Raw genomic sequence first — 12553 nt, forward strand, 5'->3', positions numbered from 1 at the left:
ATACATCTGTAAAGAAGTTTTTAACTCTTTTAAATGACAACAACAGCAACATCAAGATGAAATATTAAAACTGTAAGAACACAATACACCTACAACATATTTTAGGCTGTACTTTCAAGCATATTATTTGAACTTTTTAAACATAAATTGAATATAACACTGGGCATATACATTGTTTGCTAAGATTCACCATGAGCATACCCATCAATTTGCTTCTTAATAAAAAGAAGTGATGCTCAGAATTCCCCAATCCAGGCTTCAACAGTATGTGAACCATGAACTTCCAGATGTTCAAGCTGGATTTAGAAAAGGCAGAAGAACCAGAGATCAAATTGCCAACAACTGCTGGATCATTGAAAAAGGGAGTTCCAGAAAAATCATCTACTTCTGCTTTATTGACTACGCCAAAGCCTTTGACTGTGTGGATCACAACAAACTGTGGAAAATTCTTCAAGAGATGGTCAGACAACCTGACCTGCCTCCTGAGAAGTCTGTACGCAGGTCAAGAAGCAATAGTTAGAACTGGACATGGAAAAACAGACTTGTTCCAAATCAGGAAAGGAGCATGTCAAGGCTGTATATTGTCACCCTGTTTATTTAACATATGCAGAGTACATCATGAGAAATGCTGGACTGGATGAAGCACAAGCTGGAATCAGGATTGCCAGGAGAAATATCAATAATCTCAGATATGCAGATGACACCACCCTCATGGTAGAAAGCAAAGAAGAACTAAAGGGCCTCTTGATGAGAGTGAAAGAGGAGAGTGAAAAGTTGGCTTAAAACTCAACCTTCAGAAAACTAAGATCATGGCATCCAGTACCATCACTTCATGGCTTTATTTTTTGGGGCCCTAAAATCACTGGAGACGGTGACTGCAGCCATGCAATTAAAAGATGCTTGCTCTTTGGAAGAAAAGCTATGACTAGAAAGCATATTAAAAAGCAGAGATATTACTTTACCAATGAAGGTCTGTCTAATCAAAGGTATGGTTTTTCCAGTAGTCATGTATGGATGTAAAAGTTGGACTATAAAGAAAGCTGAGCACTGAAGAATTGATGCTTTTGAACTGTAGTGTTGAAGAAGCCTCTTGAGAGTCCCTTGGACTACAAGGAGATCCAACCAGTCCATCCTAAAGGAGATCAGTCCTGAATATTCATTGGAAGGACTGATGTTGAAACTGAAACTCCAATACTTTGGCCACCTGATGCAAAGAACTGACTCATTGGAAAAGTCCCTGATGCTGGGAAAAATTGAAGGTGGGAGTAGAAAGGGCAACAGAGGGTGAGATGGTTGGATGGCATCACCAATACGATGGACATGAGTTTGAGTAGGCTTCGGGAGTTGGTGATGGACAGGGAGGCCTGGTGTGCTGCAGTCCATGGGGTCTCAGAGTTGGACATGACTGAGTGACTGAATTGAACTGAAAACAGAAGTAAGTAGTAGAAGAACTGGAATGTCAGATGTCATCTGGAGGCAATATTCATGAAATGCTTGCACTTAACACTCAAAATATAATGAGTCCTAGGTACCTCACACCCCAATTTTCCATGGGCTAGACTTGTTGATGGTAACACAAGTTCAAGGGGAAGAATAAGGCATCATATATGAAAGAGCATTGTTAAAACAAATATTACTTGATCCCCAAAACAACATAGTGAAAAGAGAAAGGTTTTTTAGGGTCAGCTAGCATACCTTGGCTCCTAGATAAGGTATTTAGTAGCTGTGTCACCTTAAGTACATCCTTACACTTGCTTAGCTCCAGTTTGCTCTTTTGTATACTGGACATATAATATCTACTTTTTAAGGTGATTAAATATAGAGATCATTTGTTAAAGATTTTTTACATAGAAGGTAACCACTACATAACAATTATTATTCAAGTACGTGCTGATTATACATAGTAGGTGGATAGTAGTTTATGTTTTTTCATCTTCCCTAATGAGATCAACACATACCAAATTGACATCAGCTCTGCCTGAATTCATGAAGTTTCACATTTTTCTACCTTTATTTACCAGTTCTGAAATATCTCTGATTTATTCAATGAGATCAGCGTCTGATTCACCAACATCATATATAGCAATCTTATCTTTGCTGTTTTCAGAATTGGCTTCCCCACTCTACATTTGAAAGGCACCTCAAATAACTGGAGGAATAGCCATTTATCCTGAAACTTCCTAGTGAATACTTTGGGCAGGACCCAACCAATTAATCATTATATGCAAGCTGTTGAAATCAAGAGTGAAATAGTTAACTATTCATAGAAATAGAGAACAATGGACTATTTTTTTTTTTTTTTTTTTTAGAAAATAGTAAACAATCTTCTAGTTCCAAATGTCTCTAACCAAGAAAAGTAAGAAAAAGACAAACAAAAAAACCTTTCATCCTGGAACCCAAAACACCATATACTTTAACAGCCCAAGTGAGCTCGCTTAAGATGAATGAGGATAGCTTGTGACCCCCCTTGAAATCTGGTTTGCCCACTACAGAGCTGCTACAGTATCTCTTTTAAGGGGAAAAACCAGTACATTGGGTCTGGCATTGCTTAGATAAACAGAATGTTCATAGTGGCAGTCCCAGCCTGTTTGTAATTGTTTTAGTCACTCAGGCATGTCTGACTCTTTGTGATCCCATGATCTGTAGCCCACAAGGTTCCTCTGGTCATGGGATTTCCCAGTCAAGAATACTGGAGTGAATTCCATTTCCTTCTCCAGGAGATTTTCCTGACCCAGGGATCAAATCTCTTGCATCGGCAGGCTATTTTTCACCACTGAGCCACAAGGGAAGCCCTAAATCCATGTAATTACAAAGGAAAGGTGCTTTTTGCTGTTATCAATTCAACTTTTTTATGAAGCCAAGTGTGGAACCCTGAAATACCACAAGGAAATAAGTAGTAATGAACACAAAATTTCATCCACACTTTGTATATTTACAAGCAAAATCTTCAACTTTCTCATGAGTCTTGTTTCCCTTCTTTTCAAAGAAGATATAATCAAAACAAAATTCTTTAGGAACTCTCCCATAATCTCTTTGATGTAAGAAAAGTCCAGCTGCAATTTATTCCCTCTTCCTTTTACCTCCTGGGAAAAGGAGAAGTTGACTTTTTAACCTAGTCCTAGCTTTTATTACAAGGGAGAAAAAAAAAGTGTCATAAAGGATGAAATAAGGGTGATGAAGAAATTTTTCCTTGAATACTACTGCAAGATTCTATCTGGTCCTTCTGTGTATCATATCTAATGTATTTTAAAGAAACATAAAATCTCAATACTTGTTTTTAGATTCAACAGAATGGGCATATATCCCTTACTGTGAAGGTTTCAATGTAAAAAGGAATGCAATGAGAGCTGTCTTCTAGAAGCTACAACTTGCTTCACAAAGATCATTATGCTTATAAAGTGACAGTGGCTTGAAACTTGTGCCAGAGTCATACAAGTCATCCTCCTATTGAGGAGGCAAACTCGATGTTTGTATGGGAGCAAAGCAAAGGGTGACGACAGATGGTGAAAATGTATAAATATTAGGCCAGTAGCACTGGCACTAACGTGTGTGACCAAAAGGAAAAAGTGACCATATGCTAGGTAATCGCCTTTTTCATTCAGTAATTATCTTTTCAATATGCTTTATGGATATAGCTTCATTTTGCTATTTTTAGCTTGCTTTATCTATATTATAACCCACTTCAGTGTTCTTGCTTGGAGAATCGCCATGGACAGAGGAGCCTGGTGGGCTACAGTCCATGGGGTTGCAAAGAGTTGGACACAACTGAGTGACTAAGCATAGCACTCAGTAAACAAAGATCCATAAGATATACTGACCTGAGAATATGTAAATATTTAAAACAATTTCTTTCAGATATGGTTTCAAGTGAAAAAGATTGGCTTTAAAAATGAGAACTTATATATTGGGAAAAGGTACATTATAGCTGCCCAACTAATCATTGCTTTCCATTAGAAAGAAGTGAAAAAGAACTAGATGCTCAAGAAACTGCTTAAAGGATTTGGTTCCCAGTAGCCTGAGAAATTGATATAATTACCCTGTTAGGGATGCTCCTTTGGAGGACTATAGATTTTATTCAAGTCTATTTCCAAAGTAATTTTTGGATTTAAAAGTAGAATAACTCAATAAGTGTTGTTCTCACTGGGAGTCATTCCAAGTCACCGGAAGCTTCCATACAAAGACAGTATTTAGAAAACAATGAATAAAATAATCCTTTTAAATATTTCTCTTGATTGGAAGTAGTTCAATTTATTCTGGATGTAGATTACTGTGAAAGAAATACTAAGTTAAACTTCCTTAATATGGCTTGCTCTTGGGATCTCTATAAATATTTTAGACTACTGTATTTTGACATTTATTGGCATGTATATATGTTGCTTTATACTGTCCAACATCTTTGGCCCCTTCTCCTAGTAGTAACATCTCATTTTGTTTGGGGGACCTGCATCTCCCCACTCTAGCAATGTGGAAGGCTTATCCTATAGTCACTTGGCCCCTGCTCAAAGAATAAGTAGTTGAGACTGTGCTATCATTCTGTTCTTCAACACTGGGTCAGTGTCAGAATCTTTCCTGGGGATTTTTCTTAGGTCCTTTTTGGCTATAGATGCATACATACATGAATACAATGACAGTTGAAGAGATTGAAAACAATACAAAGAAGGAAGAAGAAAAGTGAGCTTAAACACGGCTGTGCTGCCCTCTCCAGCTCTTGGGGAGTTTCTGCTTCTCTTGAACCTTTCTTGGAATTTCACTGCATGAACTGTCCCAGTTTCCTACCAATAAATCCTATATTTTCTAAAAGTAGTATGATTTTCAAACAAAATTCTTTCTAACATAGAAATCATTCTGCCTAAGCATCTGATGTTACTATAATGTAATACATTTTAGAGTACTTTGGGCAATATCATCAAAATCATAGAGTAGGATGTCAACCTCAAAGGGTCAGAAGTATTTTAAATATTTATAAGTGTAAGAATTATATGACAATCTGGAGATTGTGTTCAGAATATGCATTGTTATTTCCAGATATGGAAATAATAATTGTTTATAAAAAATAAGCATTAGGATTAGTGCTTCATATTCATTGCTTCAAGTGGAATCTGTATTTGTGTGAAGTTCTGAACTACATATAGAAATATAGAATGTTACTAGCTACCTGTGAAATAGTTTTATGTGATTTTATATCTTCAGTTACTAAATAAACTGAATTACAGTTTTGCTGTTTCTGTTGTTGCTATTTCATTCTTAAAAAGTTGAGAATGAAATTCTTTGCCAATTTGTGTAACACTCATTTTAGCATTTTTCCAAATATTATTATTTAACAGTGTTTATCTTATCCCCAACTTATTGTAATGATGTCAAAATTAGTTGTTCTAGTCCTTATGTTACCTAGAGAAATTTAACAAAGTGCTCATAACATAGGCACTTGAGTAAATGTTAAGTATAACTTTTAATGAACATGCTTAGACTTTGAAGATATGAAATGTTAATTTTTTTTTCCTAGTCAATTACCATTGTCTGTGGGCAGTGTAAAGCTGAAAAATACACTGCATATAAATGTAGGTCTCACCCACCATAAATATTTCATGCTAAACAAAGAAGGTAGAATAATCTTACAAAAGGTAAAATTCTAAAAGGAAAAAAAAAAGTAAGAACTAAAAAGCCTATTGTTTTTATTCTAAGGAGTAAAATGGTATACTATAAATGTGTCAAAGAACTCTTTAGAAAATAAAAGTTAAAAGTAAGTAAAATATCAGATACAAGCACCAAAAACAAAGTGCAAGACAATTTAATTTTGTAGATAAATAGAAATTGTTTATTGTCACCTCTTCATAGCAAAATTGACATGTTTGGTTTCTGGAAGAATAACAATTTAATAACAATTTAAGAAATATATGTGTTATTCTGCAACTCAGTGTGGATAAAAATGAGTCCCATTTTGGATTTAAAATCACAGTTTCTCTAATCTGCATTTTGTGAAGATTACCAACCTGAGGATGACAAATGCATAACAACACTACTCTAAACATGTATGTGAGCTGGAATCTCACCCAGTTCTGTCTGCCTCTCCATTTTCTTTCACTTTCACTGTATTGTCTTTACTTCTAAAGTTATGGAGGTTCTGATGGCAACAACAACAGCAAATAAAGTCTACAATGAACCATGATTGCTCAGGTCATACAGGAAACATGAGAAGGGATGATGTGATAAGACAGGTAAGTTACAGCTTAGGGAAAAGGCAAAAGGCTCAAACTATTCTAACTCCAAGTTATTTCCATTTCCCATAGCAGGTACCACGTACTGCATGAATGAGCCTTCCAATGATTTCCACCCCAACATTTGAGACAACTTGGCACACACTGAGTAAAACATAAATAACCTTATCATTATCTTTACAAAGAAAATCAATGTTGTTGTTAAACCATTAAATTTGATAGTAGTTTTTACATGACACTAGGTAGCTGGAGCACAGAAGAGTGATTTAAATGACTATGGACTTTGCTTCAGAAATGATGAAAGGCATAAACACTTGAAAAGACATATTTAAGCTTTCAAAGATAAAGAAAATTATCAACCCATAATTATAGAAGCAGGGAATAAATCCTTCAAGAATATGACAAAATAAAGACATATTTAGGTCAAAAATATCAATAGAATTTGTTCCGAGCAGAACTGTACTACTGGAAATATTTAATGCAGTGCTTCAGACTGCTATAAAAACTCAGATCTTTAGCAACAAATAAGAAGTATCAGAAATTTAAATAAATTTGGCTGTATAAAACAAAGATTACCATCTTTATGTATAATATAGAGATATCATATCTTGGATAACTATACCGTAAAAGATGATGGAGTTAGGATAGACTAAGGGTTGTGAGATTTTCGATACTTCAAGTGAAAGATTATAGTATTCACCCTAAATGGGCTGCAGAAATTAGAGGATTGATAATATAATCCCAGGTTAACGGACAAGTCAGGTTGTTACTCAATTGGTTGACTGGACCTGCAATGGAATCTCATTTTGGTCAGAGATTCTTTGTCTCAGCCAGGGAGGTTCTTTTTCTGATCACATTCATGCAGTCAATAATGAAAACAATGCTGAGACTAGAACATCACAACCTTTATTCACTGGCCAAAGAATGGATAGTTCACAAATCAACTTTTCAACCCAATTGAGGTGGAGACATCAAATATATAGAAGAGCTGAAAGTAAAAAGGAACAATTTTGGAAGAGTAGGAGGAATATTCATGAACTATCTGAGAACACGGGTGTGGTTTGGAGCTGGAACCAATGCAACCTTGAAGCTTAAGCTTTGTTAATTACCCACCAAATCCACTTCTAATCATGCAAATCTGAACAAGTACTCCCAAGTACTATAAGAAAAACAGAAGCAAAAGTCCCTGGAATTTAAAGGAATTACATGGATTCAGACAATGCTAACATCAGCAAGAGCTATGATGGACTAGAAGGTAGTGACCTTTCCTCTAATTTATAAGCACCGCATTGAGATCCTTGTGTGACTCTGTCTAGTGAAAAAAATGAAGTCCCAATAATTACAGCATTTTGTTACCAAAGTTATTGCCCCAGACCCCTGCTCCTCTGGAATAGAAACCAATTATTCTTATCTGAGTTCCAGGAGGAAGCTGCAAAAAAGAAAAAGAAAAATAAATAAATAAATAAAAGAATTGGTTAGAACCAACTAGGCCCATGATGGAGAAATATCTGACTTCCAGTAGATCTCGTCTCATTATATATGCTCATGTTCATTGTAATACATTAGCATGCTAAGTGGCGCATCCACCAGCACCCTGACAGTTGAGGATCGCCATGACAACAACTGGAAAAGCTCATACAAGGACCGAGAAGAGGAGAGCTGCATTGGTTCCAGCGCCAAACCACACCCGTGTTCTCAGATAACTCATGAATGTTCCTCCTACTCTTCCAAAATTGTTTCTACTGGGAATATAGAGATGCTCCCTATAGTATCTCTTATCGAATAAAAGTAAGCAAGATACAGGATATAAGAACTTTCTCCCCATTTTCCTATGTTGATTAACTACAAAAATTGTTTTAATTATCTGAGTTTCAGTTTTCTCATCTGTATAATCACAACACTTTTTAACTTATAATTATGATGAAGAGAGAATAATTACATAATTACAGTTTAAAGACCTATCTGAATACTGCAAGAAACATTCAAAAGGAGTCTATACTAAAACTGGATTATTATTAAAAGCAATGCTTCTTACACCTGAAATAATTAATAAAGGCACTTTATGTTATGATAAAATATGGCTTCACTAAGCACAGGAAAAAATAACTTAAAAGTGTTTTAATTGAACGTAGGATTTTCATAACTGGAAGAAATCAATTTTGCCAAGCTATTTGTATATGCAAAGAATAGAATTCATAAACTGAAATTGCTAAAGGTCAAGCATAAAATGAATCAGTTCTTAAATACTAATTAGTGCTTTACCAAATTACATGAGAACATTTATGGATACAAAACTGAATAGTAAAGATTAAAAATGGAGAATGTAGGTAGACTTAATAATTTATTCCTCCCACACTAATCAGGATTTCTGACTGTTCCATTTCTCAAATGCAATTAAATAGGTTCTCTTCCTTCTCTTCTTTTTTTTCCTTTGTGAATAAGACTGTTAATATAATTTTTAATTCATCTATGTTAATAACTAAAGGGGAAGTATTCATAATTGAGAGGGGAAACATTTTAAATTAAATTTAAAAGCTTTTTTACTTGTTTATACACCACACTTCATTATCTTCATTATTTTGTGTCAATGAAGTACTTTGTTCCAGAAAACAACGGGTTCTCCAAATAGTCTTTTTATTAGATTCATTATTCCCCCATGGCTTGCTTTCAGCATGACAACTGCATTGTAGTTAAGGTCATTTGCATATAAGACTTGAAAACTGAGATAATTGCAGTAAGCTATAAAAAGATTATTTTAGGATAATAAATTCCTTTAGGAACTGTCTCATTCATGCGGCTCAATTTGCTGACATCAGTTTCATGATGTGCAAATACAGGAGGTACAGACAAAATCATAATATGCATATGGTTGTTTCCTGGAAAGAACCACAGGAACTGAGATCTCAGAGGAGCTGAATCTAGCTATAAAAAACAGATTCTTTGGGGGAAGAGAAAATAAAACCCCCCAGAAAGGTTTTCTGGTATCTCTTCCTATGATCACTTGACCTGGAAGAACAATAACTTGAACCTACTTTTTGCAGATCTCTTTCTCCAACTGCCCCTCCCCCATTTTAGAACAGTTTTAGATTATTAAAATATTAGCAGTTTCCCCAGAGAATTCTGTACCGTCTAGGAAAGGATTCCTTTCAAAATATAACTGCTTTCTGATAATATACCTACTCACCCAAGAGTTCTAACAATGATCAACAATGAGATTAAGATTGTTTTCATGCCTATTAACACAATATCCATTCTAGAGCTCATGGCCCAAAGAATTTTTATGACTCAAGTGCAAGGAGATCCAACTGGTCCATCCTAAAGGAGATCAGTCCTGGGTGTTCATTGGGAGGACTGATGTTGAAGCTGTAACTCTAATACTTTGGCCACCTGATGCGAAGAACTGATTCATCTGAAAATACCCTGATGCTGGGAAAGATTGAGGGCAGGAGAAGGGGACGACGGAGAATGAGATGGTTGGATGGCATCACTAACTCAATGGACATGAGTTTGGTAAACTCTGGGAGTTTGTGATGGACAGGGAGGCCTGGTGTGCTGCGCTTCACGGGGTCACAAAGAGTCAGACACGACTGAGCGAATGAACTGAACTGAACTGAACTGAAGACTGTAGCTTGCATAGATAGTGGTTACACTGTTGTATTTGGGAAAAGTCAATTGAAAATTTTCTGGACAGGATTCACCACTTTAGATGTCATTAGAAACATTGGTGTTTTATGGGAAGAGTTCAAAATTTCCACATTAACAGGACTTTAGAAATGATTAATTTCAATCCTTATAAATGACTTTGAGGGATTCAAGACCTTTTTGTTATTCAGTTGCTAGTTGCGTCAGACTCTTTGCAACCTCATGGACTGCAGTGTGCCAGGGTTCCCTCTCCATCACCATATCCCAGTGTTTGTTCAAACTCACATCCATTGAGTCAGTAATGCCATCCAACCATCTCATCTTCTGTCTCATCAAGACTTTAGTGGAGGAAGTAATTGCAGATTAGAAATAGCAAGAGAACTAGAATTAGAAATGTAACCTTAATATGTGCCTGGATTACTAAAATCTTAACATAAAACTTTACCAAATGAGGAGTCTCTTCTTATGGATTATCAAAGAAGTAGTTTCCTGAGATGGACTCTACTCCTGATGAAGATGCTGAGAAGATGACTGAAATGACACAAAAAGATTTGAATGTAACATAAACTTAGTTAATAAAGCAGCAGGAGGCTTTGAGAGGATTGAATCCAATTTTGAAAGTTCTATTGTGGATAAAATGCTATCAAACAGCATTTCCTGCTACAGAGAAATTGAATGTGAAAGGAAAAGCAATTAATATGGCAAATTTTATTGTTGGCTTATTTTTAAAAATTATTTTTAAATTATTTTTAAAAATTGCCACAGCCACCCCAACCTTCAGCAACCATCACCCTGCTCAGTCAGCAGCCATCTACATCAAGGCAAGACCCTCCACCAGCAAAGACAACAACCAGCTGAAGACTCAAACGATGGTCAGCATTCTTTAGCAATAAAGTATTTTTAAATTAAGGTATGTACATTGTGAGGTTTTCAGGATATGATGCTATTGTACACTCAATAGACCACAGTATAGTAAAATGTAAACATCATTTTCATGTGCACTGGGAAACTAACCAAAATGACTTGCATTATGGTGATAACTGAAAAAGGGTGATATTGTGATAATTGTGTGATTGGAACCAAGTCTGTGGTATCTCCTACATATACCTGTAATTTCCTTTTGATTAGTGTTAGAATTGTGTATTCATTCTTTTACTTTTAATCTATCTGTATCTCTTTTGCTTAAAGATGATTTCTTGTAGACAACATATATTGGTTATTTTTTAATCACTTTGGCAATCTCTGTTTTAATTATGCAGTTAGACCAGTCATATCAAAGTGATTGTTGGTATGGTAAAATTAGCATCACCCATAATTGTACTTGTTTTCAGTAGTAGACTTGTTCTTTGTTTCCTTTTTTAATCTTCCCATCTTTATCTGCCTTCACTTGTTTTAAGTGACCATCTCATATGATAACATTTTCTCCCTTCTCTCAATGTATCATTTATCCTTCTTTTAAAAAAGTGATTTAAACTAAGTTTTCTTTCAGATAACATTGTGCAACTTCATGGGTAGGCCTGGTACCTTATAATGGAATATTCACCACCCCTCCCTATGTCTCATATAATATTGCTGTCATTCACTTCACTTATTCATTTTCTATAAAGACCAAATATACTGTGATTATTATTGCTTTGAACAAATAGCTATTAGATCCATTAAGAATAAAAACAGTAAAACATTTTACTTTACCTTCATTTATTTCTTCTCTGATACTCTTCACTTCTTCATGCATATATTATTTTCAGACCATCTACATTAGTGGGTGTTTTTTTTTTTCCTTCTAGAACTTTAAATAGTCACTCCATTCTCTTCTTGTTTACATTGTTTTCTGACAAGAATATTTTGTAATCCTTATGCTTGAACTTCTCTAAGTAAGTTGCCCCCCTCCTTTGACTGCTTTCAGAGATTTTCTTTGCTTTTAATTTTTCTTCTGTTCCAATATAATATGTAAATTTATATTACAGGGGTGTAAATTTCTTGGTATTTAGCTTTCTGGGTATTTCCTGTATTCCTGAGTCTATGGTTTGGTATCTGTCATACATTTTGGAAAATTCTGAGCTATTGTTGCTTCAAATATTTCTTCTGCTCCTTGCTTCTCTTTCTGGTGTTCCAATTATGCATATATTTTATGTTTTATAATTATTTTGAAGATATGGGATATTCTTTTCTTTTTTCATTGTCTGTTTTTATTTGCTTTAAACTTTTGGAAGTTTCTCTAAACATTATCCTGAAGCTCACCAACTCAATTTAACCATGCCCAGAGTACTAATAAGTGAATGAAAGGCATTCTTCATTTGACATGGTATTTTTGATTTTGAACATTTCTTTTTGATTCTTTCTTAATGTTGTCATCTCTGCATATATTATCTCTCTATTCTTTTATGCTATCTAATTTTTATCCCCTTGGAACCCTTAGCATATTAAAAATATCTATTTTAATTCCCCCTATCTGGTGATTTCAAGATTTGTGTCATCTGTATCAGGTCCAAATGTTTGCTTTGCTTTTTCAGACTATCTTGTCTTTCAGTATGTGTTGTAATTTTTTTGAAAGCCTGTCTGATGTATTGGGAAATAGGAATTAAAGCAATTATTCCTTTTTTTTTCAAGGATTTATGCTAATATGTCTAGAAGTTGGGCTGTGTTTAACATTTATAGTTCTGTAGCTGTCAAAGACTTCAGTTTACTGTAATTTC

Source organism: Cervus canadensis, chromosome 7, assembly GCF_019320065.1.
Source record: "Cervus canadensis isolate Bull #8, Minnesota chromosome 7, ASM1932006v1, whole genome shotgun sequence".
Classification (NCBI taxonomy): Eukaryota; Metazoa; Chordata; class Mammalia; order Artiodactyla; family Cervidae; genus Cervus; species Cervus canadensis.